This window comes from Prinia subflava, chromosome 6, assembly GCF_021018805.1.
Source record: "Prinia subflava isolate CZ2003 ecotype Zambia chromosome 6, Cam_Psub_1.2, whole genome shotgun sequence".
NCBI classification, from domain to species: Eukaryota; Metazoa; Chordata; class Aves; order Passeriformes; family Cisticolidae; genus Prinia; species Prinia subflava.
Window position 1 is genome coordinate 37,359,408 of NC_086252.1, and position 14,065 is coordinate 37,373,472.

At 47.0% G+C, this 14,065-nt stretch overlaps 1 protein-coding gene across 4 annotated transcripts in view; it reads left to right on the forward strand.

The window, feature by feature from the left end:
- Nucleotides 1-1,252: 1,252 nt before the first annotated feature.
- Nucleotides 1,253-14,065, forward strand: part of LYPD6 (LY6/PLAUR domain containing 6) — a 32,556-nt gene continuing 19,743 nt past the window's right edge. The window contains exons 1-2 of one of the 4 annotated variants that reach the window (XM_063401036.1): nt 1,253-1,406; nt 2,152-2,649. The gene's annotated coding sequence lies outside the window, so the exon portion shown is untranslated. The other 3 variants (XM_063401038.1, XM_063401037.1, XM_063401034.1) reach the window with 3 other exon arrangements.

The window sequence follows — 14,065 nt, forward strand, 5'->3', positions numbered from 1 at the left end:
GATAAAACCCAGGGAGATACTTCCTTTCACTAGAGGAGGGGAGACTTAAACTGGATTTTAGGAAGGAATTCTCCCCTGGGAGAGGGGTGAGGCCCTGGCACAGGGTGCCCAGAGCAGCTGCGGCTGCCCCTGGATCCCTGGCAGTGCCCAAGGCCAGGCTGGAGCAGCCTGGGATGGTGGGAGGTGTCCCTGGGCATGGCAGGGGTGGGATGGGACCAGCTTTAAGGTCTCTTCCAACCCAGACCTGCCTGGATTCTGGAATTCTTGGCCCTGTCTCTTCCTGGGGCTGCCAGGGCACCTTTCCCACAGGGAATTCCCAGCTCCTGCCCTCTCCATCCCAGTGCCTGCTCAGCGCTGACCTCGCCCAGCCCTGACTCAGTCCTGGCATCCAGATCTGCCCTTCAGATCTCCTGCCCCAGCCCTGCAGGGTCCAGAGCCACCCCAGCCCTGCTCCTGCAGCAGGGCACGGACACGGATCGTTCCCTGCCCACAGAGATTTATTCCTTTATTCCCTTAAAGGTCTTCCCGAACCTCTTTATTCATTGCCTGCTCTTCTAGGCCTCCTCGCAGTCATTTTTCCAAGCCCTCCTCCAGGCTTTATCTAAATTTTGGGACACAGAGGTCTCAGGGGGTCTGTCCTTGACCCTGACTCAGTGCTCAATTCTGGAGCGTTTTTCATGCAAGGAGTTTTTAAAATTAATATTTATGCTTTAGTAACTCTAAGAGGAAAACGTGGATGTCTCCAAGATGCCATGTAGGTAAATAAGAAGTTATTAATTCCAGATTTTGCAGCTTTTTCAGGGAGTGATCAATGTTTATGCCAACAGAGCAAATTTTAGGAGAAGGTTCTTCCTCCAGAGGGTTGTGGGACACTGGAACTGCTGCCCAGGGAATGGGCAAAGCCCTGAGGCTGCCAGAGCCCCAGGAACAATCGGACAACGCTCCCAGGAAGGATTTTTGGGGTGTCCTGTGCAGGGCCAGGGCCCGGACTGGCTGATCCTGGTGCATCCCTCCCAGCTCGGGGTATTTTGGGCTCCTGCAAACGCAGTTGTGCAGAGGAGGGGACGCGTGGCAGCGCTCACAGCCGGGCAGGAGCGCTCACAGCCCGGCAGGAGCGCTCACAGCCCGGCAGGAGCGCTCACAGCCCGGCAGGAGCGCTCACAGCCGGGCAGGAGCGCTCACAGCCGGGCAGGAGCGCTCACAGCCGGGCAGGAGCGCTCACAGCCGGGCAGGAGCGCTCACAGCCCGGCAGGAGCGCTCACAGCCCGGCAGGAGCGCTCACAGCCCGGCAGGAGCGCTCACAGCCCGGCAGGAGCGCTCCGGTCCCGCTCTGGGGATGCTCTTCCCAAGAACCTTGGAAGAGGAAACAGCGGGAGCAGGAAGGAGCGGCGGGGCCGTGGATTTGGGTGATTTGGGTGCTGGGTGAGGATGGCAGTGGGAGAGGGGCGGTGCAGCTTCTCCCAGGAGCGTTCCTGCTCTCCCCAGCCCCGTCCCGCTGGCAGCCGGCGCTCATTCCATAGTAATGATTTTTTTATGAATCCCTGCTTAGGCTGTTTTGAATACTTTCTGCTTTGAATGCCTCCCGCATGCCTAATTAATGTCCCGAGATGAGTTAGGTTGTGCTGTGCGCACAGCCGGCCCTTCTCCGACATTTTATCTCGGAATTCTCGGGGAGGGGGCATCGCCTCTTATCTCAAAGCCACTCACCCGGGCTGGGTGTGATGTCACGGGCTGGAAACACGCGGGGGGGTTCGAGCTCAGCCTGCCGAGACACGGACGTGACTCCGGCGTGATAAAACCTCATCACCGCCCTCAAAACCTGCGAGCGGCGGAGATAACAAACCCCGCCGGAGGCTGCAGGAGATGGGGAAGCTCTCGGGGAGGCTGTGCCGGGAGCGGCGGTGATTCAGAGCCGGGAGACGCTCCCGGCCGGGGCAGGGAGCGGGGACTCGCTCTGGTGACCCTCGGGAGGAGGAAAAACGGGAATGAGGCGATCCCGCAGCCCGGAATGTTCGTGGGTCACTCTCGGATGGCGCTCGCTCCTGTCTCGCAGGATTCCTCTCCTTCTCGGCTGTTAATTCCCAGCGCTTCGGAGCTCATCCTTTGCTATCCATAGATTTTTTTAAATTTTTTTTCCCCCTCCTGGAGCAGGATAACCCGCTGATTGTTCGCTGTGTCCAGAGCAGCCCGGGATAAGGCAGCAGCTCGTTTTCAATGAAGCGCCGAGAAAAGCTGGAGCTCAGCACAATTCCCTGCCCGCCGGAGATCCTAATCTCGCCTTGGCAGCCGAGCGGAGCGGGCACCGCCGCTCCATGAGCCGGCCCCGGCACGGAGGCGAGCCCAGCCTGCTCCGGAATTCCTGGCTCCGGAATTCCCGGCTCTGGAATTCCCGGCTCTGCAATTCCCGGCTCCCGAATTCCCGGCTCCCGCATCCCCGGCTCCCGCATCCCCGGCTCCCGCATCCCCGGCTCCCAAATTCCCGGCTCCGGCATCCCCGGCTCCCCAATTCCCGGCTCCCCAATTCCCGGCTCCCAAATTCCCGGCTCCCCAATTCCCGGCTCCCCAATTCCCGGCTCCCGGGCTGCCCCGGCCGCCGAGGGCGCGATGGAAACTCCCTGAGCCAGCGGCTGGAAAATCCGTGCGGCAAAGGTACGTCCGTGTCTCTGTTTGACCCCCCAAATCCCTTCTTTCCACCCCTTTTCCCTAGTGTTTTCCCTATTGTTTTCCTTATTGTTTTCCTTATTGTTTTCGCTATTGTTACAGAGAAAAAAGCGATTTTTTTTTTTTTTTTTTTTAGTCGGGAAGTCACTCGGGTTGACACGTGCTTAGCAAAACAAACCCGTGCCTGTGCGGGTTAAAGGGAAAATGGGAAAATATCCATTTTCCCTCGGTCCAGCCCCGGCTCGGCGATTCCAGCTGGGTCTGGGGGCTCCTGGCTCCGCTCCGGGAGCAGAACCGGCCCCGCGTTTGCAGGGGATGAGCCCGGGGGAGCCGGAGGGGTTCTCCAGGAGCTCCCCGTGTTTGGAACCCGCCCTTCCCTTCCACACCCCCTCTCCCCCCGAATTCCCGGTGTTCCGGGGCACGGCAGAGGCTTCTCCGCGTGTTTCTGGCTGCGGGGAGGCGGTGGAGGCGCTCCCGGGCCGGTCCTGCCCCGCTCCCCAGCGGGGCTCCGGGGTTTGGCACGGACCTGGCGCTGCGAGTGTCATTATTTTAATTTATTTTGTTTTTTCCTGAGAGCCTCTTTATGGAAATGGGGCTCTTCACGAGTTGTTTTCCGAATGAAAGCGAAGGGAATAATGATGTTTGTTTGGAGTAAAAGAGAATCGCGGTGCTGCTGCTAAAGAGCTTCCTGCTCCTCTTCCCTGTTAATTAAAAAACGCTGCTCTCTAAAAAATCATGGAATATTTGGGGTTGGAAGGGATTTTACAGCTCATCCCATTCCAGTCCCTGCCGTGGGCAGGAATGCCTTCCACTGGTTGCTCCAAGCCCCAATCCAGCCTAGCTTTGGATTAAATTAAATTAAAATTTAAATTATTTTCATAGATAATTAACTGTGTTTCCAGTTGTAGCCAGTGTTTGTGCTCTTTCCTGCTAAAGTGGAAGGAGTATTACAAATTTCTTAATAATTATTAAATTCTGTTCCTAAACATCACTTGCCAATACAATGAGCTGGATAATTCTTTTCTATATCCATGTAATTTCTGCTATATTTTGGGAATTTTCACTTGGCCATGGACACGGACAGGGATGAAAACCTGCCCAGGAGTCCCTGCAGGAATATCCATAATTTGTAATCCACACTGGTTGATTTTTCCAGCGTCAGGAGCCGAGGCTGTGGCCCATTTTTAAAAATCACTTCAATCATTTTCAGGCCTCACCAGCTGCTGAGCTGATGGATTGGGGACTTCCAGAGGGCAGAACTGCCACAAAAATGTATTTTCTGTATTATAAATAATTATTCTGCTGCTTCATGGAGCTTGTTCTGTGGGAATCGTTTAAACCACAGTGGGAAGTGGGTGGAAATCCCCGGCGTGACCATGAACACGCCTTTAGAACAGCCTCTGCTGGATTTTCCCTGTTTTTATTGCTGTGGAAAAGCAGTTTTGCGCCGAGGTGGGAGGACCTGGCTGGCTCAGGGCTGGCTCTGGGGGTGTCAGGAGGTCAGGCTGGCTCCGTGTCTCTCTCCAGCCTCCCCGAATCCCGCGGATTTCAGAGCTGCGCGTTATTTTCCTGCCATGGAAACCCAATGGTGCCGTTCCCTCTGCAGCCAGTGCTGGAAGCAGCCCAGGAAAACCCAAATTTTTCTATTTTTTTGCTCAGTGTTGCTCAGTGCTGAGCTTGCAGGGTCCAGCTCTGTGAGGGACGAGGTTTCTCCACTGGATCCACGTTTCCTCGGCGGCGGAACGAGCTGGGAACAAATCCTCTGATCCCAAAATGATTCAGCTCACCAGGGCTGCCGGGATAAAATCATTCCCAGCATCCACTCATTAATTATGCAAACCCCAAGGACTGGGTTTAACCAGGCTTGCCCTCGGGTCTAACCCCGCTGCCTCCCCACAGCCCCAGGAGGTGCCAGCAGGGAGGGAATCCAACCCTTCCCATCCCCACTGGATTTTTTCTTTTTAGGCCAGTGCTGACAATAAAAACATCTGAAAAGTCCTCCTGGCCGTGCCACAGTGGGAGATTTGTTCCCTGCGAATCCAAAACTTTATTTATGCGTCAGCGATCCGCCGGTTTCATTATTTGGCGCTCGCGTGTCTGATCTCGAGGCCGATCTCCTGCCACTCTCTGGTGTAAAAGCAAAGGATAAGTTACAACAGAGCTTGGAAATTGAATAAATTATTTGCTTTCAGCTCTGCTGGTCAGCAGGGTTGGGGTTTTCCAATGGAAACCCAAGTTGCATCCCGTGATTTGTTGATCACTCCGGTTTCTCACGGCCTGGGTGGGTGAAGGGATTTGAGGAGCGCTAGAAAGGAGCTCCGGCCGTCCCTCAAGGTGATTTTTAGGACCTGAGGGCAGGAAGTTCTGACCCCCCTGCTTTTCCTGCCCCACGTTGCTCCTCAGTCTGTCAGACTGATGTGATGGAATGGGCAGGGCGAGGCCTTGGGGTCAAGCGATCCAAGGGCCGGGCCCGGCCGTGGGGAGCTCTGGGGAGAGCTGGAAGTGTCTGCTGCTGGTCTGGCTCCATGGATCTCACTCAGCGAGACCTATTTAGTGAAAATGAACTCATTTAGCTCGAAAACAAACTGTTATTTCAGCCCTGGGGCGGCTGACGTGGGCCCTGGGTGAAAGGTGCCGTGTCTGCTTTGCTGATTGGGATCTGCCTTTGGAAAGAGATCTTGGCTTGGTGGGAACACAAAGAGGAGGTGGCAAGGTAGAATTTCTGGTGGCTCTTTGCCAGTCTGGAGAGGTTTTTACCTCACACAATCCCTCCTTGTGGTGTAATGGGAGAGGAGGAGCCAAAGTACAAATAAAACCCACGATTGTACCACCAATTTTTAAAAATTATTTTGAATTCTGTGATTTTTTTTTTTTTGTAGTTTGTACAACAAGACTCCTGGGAATCCACCTTTTTTTCCCACAAAGTGAATAATTCCTCTTTTTTTTTTCTCCCTGTCCTAGACCCATTTTGCCCCTGGTGAGTTTTCTGTGTTCTTTGTGGCGTGGTGTGACCTACTCAGAGAGGAGCAGAGTCCTTATCCCTCCGCGGCCATATGTTCCCAGAAATAATCATCATTTTCCACCAGGGCTGCTCTTTGGGCTCTCCCCCCTCCACTTTGTTGTCCCCGGTTGAGTTTTTATAAATCTGCAGTGCCAATTTTATGGGGTTCACGGGAGAAATGTGTGTCTGGAGGCAGGGCTCCATCCCCACCAACAATAAATAATTGTCACCCCCACAAATATCTATTTTGGACATCTGCACACCCCCAATGAGCCCACGGTTTATCCCTTGGCACGTGTTAAAACGGGCAGAAACTCCGAATAAATGGCCGTTTGTTCACTGCCCAGTTGTGCCTACGTGATCCCAGCTCAGGCCGCTCTGAGCGATTCCCTGTGAATCCACAATATTCCCATTTATCGAGCAGTGCCGGGGCAGGGAGTTAAGAGGGGCTCTCTCCCAGGGGATGCTGCAGATGCGCTCAGCAGGGGCTGCCTCCTCCCAGGCTCCGCTGGGAAACTCAGGAGATCCTTCCTGGAAGCCTCAGAGTTGGGATGGATTTGGGATGAAGCTGTGAAATATCCCTCTGCTGCTCCATCGGTGTGTATTCCTGAGTAAGCGCCTCTGGGGGCGTCCTAATTGTCTGTAAATTGCTAAATATTCTGTGTAAGTTGCTAAATATTCTATATAAAGTGCTAAATATTCTATATAAACCACTAAATCGTCTATATAAACAGCTAAATACTCTATATAAAGTGCTAAATATTCTATATAAAGCGCTAAATATTCTATATAAATCACTAAATGGATATAAACCACTAAATAAACTGCTAAATATTCTATATACATTGCTAAATATTAGACATAAACTACTAAATATTCTATATAAATTGCTAAATATTATATATAAACTACTCAGTATTCTATATAAATTGCTAAATATTCTACATAAACTATTAAATATTCTATATAAATTGCTAAATATTATATATAAACTACTCAGTATTCTATATAAATTGCTAAATATTCTACATAAACTACTAAATGTTCTATATAAATTGCTAAATATTCTATGTAAACTGCTAAATATGACAGGAAAAGAAGAGAGGAATTACCTAAATTATAATTCAAATTTCATCATGTTTCCCTTTTATGTCTTTTATTTGTTTAATGCCAATTATTCCTGTATTTTATCCAATTCTGGGTGCGTTCTATTTGAATTTGAGGTTGGTTTTTTTGGGGGGTTTTTTGGGTTTTCTTTCATTCTCTTCCTCTACAAGCGCCTTTAATAGAATTACACAAATTCCTCTGGTGGAATTCTGGCTGCAATTATTTCCTCTCAGCCAGCCCTGAGCTTTTGTGTGTCTCTGCTTTCATCTCCTGAGCTGCTGTGCAGACGAATTACGGCTCCCAGGCAGGTGCCTGGGATGATCCCTGTGGATGCTGCAGGGATTTGGCTGGAAAAACGGGAAGGGGGAAATATTTCAGCATCAGGCAGAATTCCTGGGGTTTGTCCAAGGGAGGGAATTACCCTGCTTAGGGATGTGCTGTGCTAAAATTAAAAAAGTGTAAATCCAGATTAACACAGGAAATTATTAACAGAGGGAATAAAATGACTCTGGAAAAGTGGGAGTCATGGAAGGAGAGCGTTTTCCTGGTGGTTTATATCCAGAAATGCTGAAGGCTGCATACTCCTAATCTTGTCTAATTTTGAGCTTATTAAATGTAGGTTTTAAGCGCCCTGGGGCAATTAAAAAAAGCCCTCAAAAATATCTTTTCTCAGAAAAATTCCTGAATTGCTGCTCTTAGCCCTTATTAATTAATTAATTAACTTACTGATTACATTCAAATGGTTGGAAATTTTTAATTCCAGCCCCCATTCCCTTTCACTGTTATCATTCCTTTATCCAGGCAGAGATTCCCAGCTGGAATCACCTCGCAGGGCGAGTCCAGTGTTTTAAAAAAAGTCCTCAAAAATATCTTTTCTCAGGAAATTTCCTGAATTGCTGCTCTTAGCCCTTATTAATTAATTAATTAACTTACTGATTACATTCAAATAGTTGGAAATTTTTAACTCCAGCCCCTGCTCCCTTTCACTGTTATCATTCATTTATCCAGGCAGAGATTCCCAGCTGGAATCACCTCTCAGGGTGAGCCCAGTGTGTTCCAGCTCTGCTCCTGGAGTGCAGCTGGGGTGATTTCAGCTTATTATGCCACAAAATTCACGCTTCTGTGAGGGAAATCAGGAATTTTTGGGCCTGGCTGGCGGAGGGAAGGGTTTGACAAGCTCATTTTTGGAGATTAATCACCTTCAGGATGGATTTTTAATGTCAGTGTTGTGTGTCTGGAGGAGAAGGTGGAGTTAGGCTGTAAATATAGGCCCCAAAGTCACCTGAAAATGAGGTTGGGTGGAAGGAGAAGGACAAGCAAACCAAAATATTCTTCATTTAAACTCCTGGATTTCTCTTTGCCAGCTCCTGCAGATTTCAATTTATTTGTTGTTCCGCAAACACAAATTTTTGAATAAATGAACCAAATTCCGCCAGGTTACTCTTGGGATGTTATTTTTGAGGAATCGAATAAAACACTTTAAAAAAACTTTAAAAAAACACATATAAAATGTTGCTAATAAAATAACTGTGGACAGATGTGCATCAGCAGTGCTCCCGAAGAGCCCTGGTGGCACAGGGAACAATGGCTCTTGTCCCCAGAAGAAAGGGAGCCCTTGATGGAGCGCCAGCATCTCGACACCTCGCTCTGTGCATCTGCTGCTCGAGTCACGGGGTCTCGTGGGCCTTCCTGGCCAGAATCCCGAGAGGCACATCTTTCATTTAATTTCAATTTAATTCTTTCATTTAATTCATTTAAATGTTGATTTAATAGGGGCTGTGCACGTGCAGTTCGCTTGGAGTCGATTGGTGGATTTGTGTAAATGGTGTTTGTTCGAGCGTCCCCACATTAAGGCTGGTGGTAAATCCAAATATGTGAAATAAAACGTAGGATTTAAACTTTTAGATTTTTTTTTAGATTTATTTTACATATTACTGTGTTTTTTATACGAATTTGGCCTAGTCTGTTGTGTCCTTATATACATTTAAATATTTAATGTGTTGGAATTTATTTTTGCACCTTTTATTTTCATTACATCTACCGAGCCCTCTGTTTTTGTGCACGACCAGCCTTTCCCAGCCTTCAGCCCTTCCCCAAAGGGAGTTTGTTTTCCTGGGATTCTCTCCCTGGTGTAACAAGATTCTAAAGCCAAACCGGTGCAGGGCTGGATTTCATGGAAATCCCTCCTGCTTCCAGGGCTCTCCTTGGTCCCAGACGCACATTTGGGGCTAAACTGCCGGGGAAGCAGCTGCCAGTCTGCAGATATTAGGAGTTAATATCTCCTGAGATGCCTTCATGCTCTTAAGGAGCTTCCAGCCCTCTCCAGGCGGATCCAAGGGTGAGCGCGGGGTTGGGACCCAGCCCTGGGAGCCATCCGTAAATTCCAAGTGTGGACCCTTGGGATGCCCACTGGGATTTCGTGGAGGATTTCTGCAAGGAGGTTGTTGGGTGGGTAAGAGGATTTTTGGGGTGTCCATGGCGGTGGAGACGTTGGGGAGTCCTCACATCCCAAGGAAAGGTTGAGTGGCCTCGTCGTCCTCATTTTACCTCCTGTCTCTGCTGGGTGAGGAGTGTGTGTCCATCCATAGAGAAATGTGCAAAAGATATATGTAAAATACCTACTTTATCCATCTAAAATATCTGTTTTATCCATCTAAAATACCTACTTTATCGATCTAGAATATCTACTTCATCCATCTAGAATATCTACTTTATCCATCTAAAATATCTACTTTATCCATCTAGAATATCTACTTTATCCATCTAAAATATCTATTTTATCCATCCATAATATCTAGTTTCTATAACTCCGTAAAACCTAAATCTAAACTATCTATTTTATCCATCTAAAATATCTACTTTATCCATTTAAAATATCTATTTTATCCATCTAAAATATCTACTTTATCCATTTAGAATATCTGTTTTATCCATCTAGAATATCTACTTTATCCATCTAGAATATCTACTTTATCCATCTAAAATATCTATATTATCCGTCTATAATATCTAGTTTCTATAACTCTGTAAAACCTAAATCTAAACTATCTGTTTTATCCATCTAAAATATCTACTTTATCCATTTAAAATATCTATTTTATCCATCTAAAATATCTACTTTATCCATCTAGAATATCTAGTTTCTATAACTCCGTAAAACCTAAATCTAAACTATCTATTTTATCCATCTAAAATATCTACTTTATCCATCTAAAATATCTATTTTATCCATCTAAAATATCTACTTTATCCATTAGAATATCTGCTTTATCCATCTAAAATATCTATTTTATCCATCTAGAATATCTATTTTATCCATCTAAAATACCTACTTTATCCATCCAGAATATCTATTTTATCCATCTAGAATATCTACTTTATCCATCTAAAATATCTATTTTTTCTGTCTAAAATACCTAGTTTCTATAACTCTGTAAAACCTAAATCTAAAATATCTATTTTATCCATCTAAAATATCTACTTTGTCCATCTAGAATATCTACTTTATCCATCTAAAATACCCACTTTATCCATCTAAAATATCTATTTTATCTGTCTAAAATACCTAGTTTCTATAACTCTGTAAAACCTAAATCTAAAATATCTATTTTATCCACCTAAAATATGTATTTTATCCATCTAACATGCCTAGTTCCTATAACTCTGTAAAACCTGCACACAAATACAGATTGGCATTGCTCAGGTGCCCTTCAAGGACTGGGAAGGTTTTAAAGTTGTTTTTTCAGCTGCAGTTTAAGTATTTCAAGAAGTTTCACTGCTATTAAATTATTTTCAGATTGTGTCTACCAAACCTTGCACTGCTTAGACATTTAATAGGGTACAAAGCATCTTTGGGGCATTTTACAATGCTTTAGAAATTAATATCTTATTTTAAAAAAATTAATATTTTTTCCAGATAACAGAGATTTTAAACAGCTTCTACCTTGGGTTTAGATCTAATATTCCAGTGGGAAAGGGAAAAGAGGTGATTTTTCAGTGATTTTTGTCCTAGGGAATGGGGTTTTTTTGTGGAATTGCTTTATGGAGCAAATTTTAATGGAGGGAACCAAGAGTGTTGTTAAATGAGTGAATATTTCCCTGCTTTGAGTTTTATGTACACTAAAATATTTTATCTGGAAATGATATTTGGAGTTGTTTGGTTTGGTGTTCAGACAACAAGGCCTTGGCTTTTTGAAAGTGGCAAAATAAAAATCTTGAGCATGACCCATTCCTGCCTCCAAGGACACCACGAGCCCCATGTTTGAGGAAGCTGCTTTTTACAACCTTGGCTCTTATCCTGGTTTATAATTTGACTTTTTTTCCATGGTTGGGACACTGAAAAGTTTTCTCTCTCTCTTTCTCTGCTGGCTTTTGGGATTTTTGGGGTCGGGTTTTTTGATGCTGATGGCAGTGCAGGTTTTCCTTGGCTGGGGCAGCTGGAGGATGTTCCCACCATGGAATGTTCTTTAAATTCCCAAACTTCCCAACCTTCCCTTCCTTTCCAGCCTGGCCAAACACTGATGGATCCAAGGGAGAAGTTGTGTAACTTGACCAAATCCTCTTTTCCCTTGGAAACCATCCTGAAAATGGGTTCTGAAGGATGAAAAGAGGGGAAATAAGGAACACCACAGGCTGGATCCAGGGGCAGTTTTCCCTGTCTCCAGTGAAAGGGGACTGGGAGAACCACAGGGAGGGATTTGAGGTGGGATTTGAAACCCCCATGGATGGGGCTGGGCGTCGCTTCTCCCCTCACCTTGAAAGTCTGCTGGCAGTAAAACTTTTTAGCACTTCTAATAATTGAAAAGTCCTGATTTCCTCGCTGGAATTAAATGCCTTTTAGTGGATTAGTTTGAATCACATCCACTAAGAGCTTGATCATCTGCCAGCCCCGAGAGTTGGGCCAAAGCTTTGTAAATTAATGAGCTCAAGGTGATTAGGACAGGTTGGGTGCTTTGGGCCCTGCACCAAATTGTCCCCGTGCAAGGTGTGCAGCTCTGGGCGTCTGTCACCTCTTTTTCCCATTTTCATTTGAATTCCTGGGCTGGGAGGGGGTTTGGGGAAGGGATTTTCCTGGCTCGGCTGCCAAAAACACGAAGGGAACCGTGTGAGAACCACATGACAATTGTGTTGAGGTCCCAAAAGTAGAAGCAACATCATAACCACACTTGTTGCTGCGATAATTCCAGTTCCAGTCTTAGTCCGAGGTTATTTCTCCTTGTATCCAGGATCAACCCACGGGATGTTTTAAGGGAAGATGAAACACCTGAAACCTCTACAGGAAGGGTTTTTAAATCTTGCAGCAACGTTTCTGTGTGGCTTTTTTAAAGGAAAAATGTCTTGGGACAAAATATGTGGTACATCTTTATATCAAGAGTGGGATTTTCACAGAGTTTTGTGGGCCCTGGAGCAGCTTCCCCATGGATCCTTGGCTCGGAGTCAAGGAGAGGAACTGAGCTTTTGTCACCTGACAGGGCAGATTTTGGGGATGGCTTTAGCACACTCTTTATCTGTAATTTCTTTTTTAAAAATGTGGCAACTTGCAGTAAAACGTGGCTTTCCTCGGAGGCAGGGAAGGCTCTGGTGGTTCCTAAACTCTCAGGTAACAGAAAAATCAGAAGTGTGCACTGCACATCCAAATTCCCACTGGTGTTTGTGGGCCCAAGGACAGTTTGGGGCATTTGAGAGTGAAGGCCTCATTCCCGAGGCTGATCCCACACCTGCCTGCTGGTCTGCATCCTGCATCTTCAGGAAACGAGAGCAATTCCAAACCAGTTTAGTTTTGTCCTGTTTGGGTTAAAATTCCTGATAATCCTGTTCATTGATGCCAGTGTTCACTTCAGTTTGGGTTAAAATTCCTGATAATCCTGTTCATTGATGCCAGTGTCCACCTGCAGTTTGGGTTAAAATTCCTGATAATCGTGTTCATTGATGCCAGTGTCCACCTTCAGTTTGGGTTAAAATTCCTGATAATCCTGTTCATTGATGCCAGTGTCCACCTTCAGTTTGGGTTAAAATTCCTGATAATCCTGTTCATTGATGCCAGTGTCCACCTGCAGTTTGGGTTAAAATTCCTGATAATCGTGTTCATTGATGCCAGTGTTCACCTTCAGTTTGTCTTTCTGGTCAGCATCCATGGGGGAGGGTTGGAATTAGGGAATTCTCTCCGATCCAAACCATTCCATAATTCATATTATCATTGCTTTTCCAAGGAAATTTTTCCCCGCTGTGCTTCCCACGTTTCTCCGAGCACAGTTGATGTTGTTGGGCATCAGAAGCTTTCTGGGGGAGGATTATTCTCAAGGTGATCCGTCCTGGAAAGATCCCCTGTGCTTCCAGCAGCTGTCAGCAGGGTCTGGCAGGGCTGGGCCGGCGCTCCTGGCTCTGTCTCAGCTCTGTTCATTTGTCGGATTTTTCACGTCATTTTTCAGTGTTGTGGGTAAGAATTTAATATCTGCTCATTCCTTTCAAATCCGAAATTCCTGCAGTTCACCTGACTGGATAACACAGCACCTCCCGAATTTGTTTTGGGTCTCTGGTGTGTAGAATTTAAGCACTGAGGTTGCTTAGAGGGAACATCACCATCACCAGGTCTGTGGCTGCTGGTGGGGAGAGAGAAATCTCCTGAATCCAGCCCCTCGTGGGTGGAACCTCCCGTGGGGATAACGGGGCGAGAATTTGGATTATCCCTCAGGGGAGAGCCCACCCTCAGAGCTGCCCCCAGCTCTGGGTCCAGCCTCAGAAGGTGCTTGGAGGAGCATCTTGGAGCTGCTGCAGGGCTGGAGCCCCTCTGGAGCTGGGCTGGGAGAGCTGGGAATGTTCCCCTGGAGAAGGGAAGGCTCCAGGGAGAGCTCAGAGCCCCTGCCAGGGCCTGAAGGGGCTCCAGGAGAGCTGCAGAGGGACTGGGGACAAGGCAGGGAGGGACAGGACACAGGGAATGGCTCCCAGTGCCAGAGGGCAGGGCTGGATGGGAGATTGGGAAGGGATTCCTGGCTGGGCTGGAATTCCCAGAGCAGCTGTGGCTGCTCCTGGAGCCCTGGCAGTGCCCAGGGCCAGGCTGGAGCAGCCTGGGACAGTGGAAGTTGTCCCTGCCCATGGCAGGGGTGGGATGGGATGATCCAAACCATTCCATGGCCACAGAGTCCATTGTTTCTGCATCTTCCACCCCATTTAGTCAGAATTGATCCTGATTAAATTATCTATTTACTCTTACTAAAATAAATTTGTGCCTCAGCTTTCTGAGCTGCTGGCAGACAATTGTGGATCACAGGAATGTTTCCCTGTTTAACTGTGGAATAT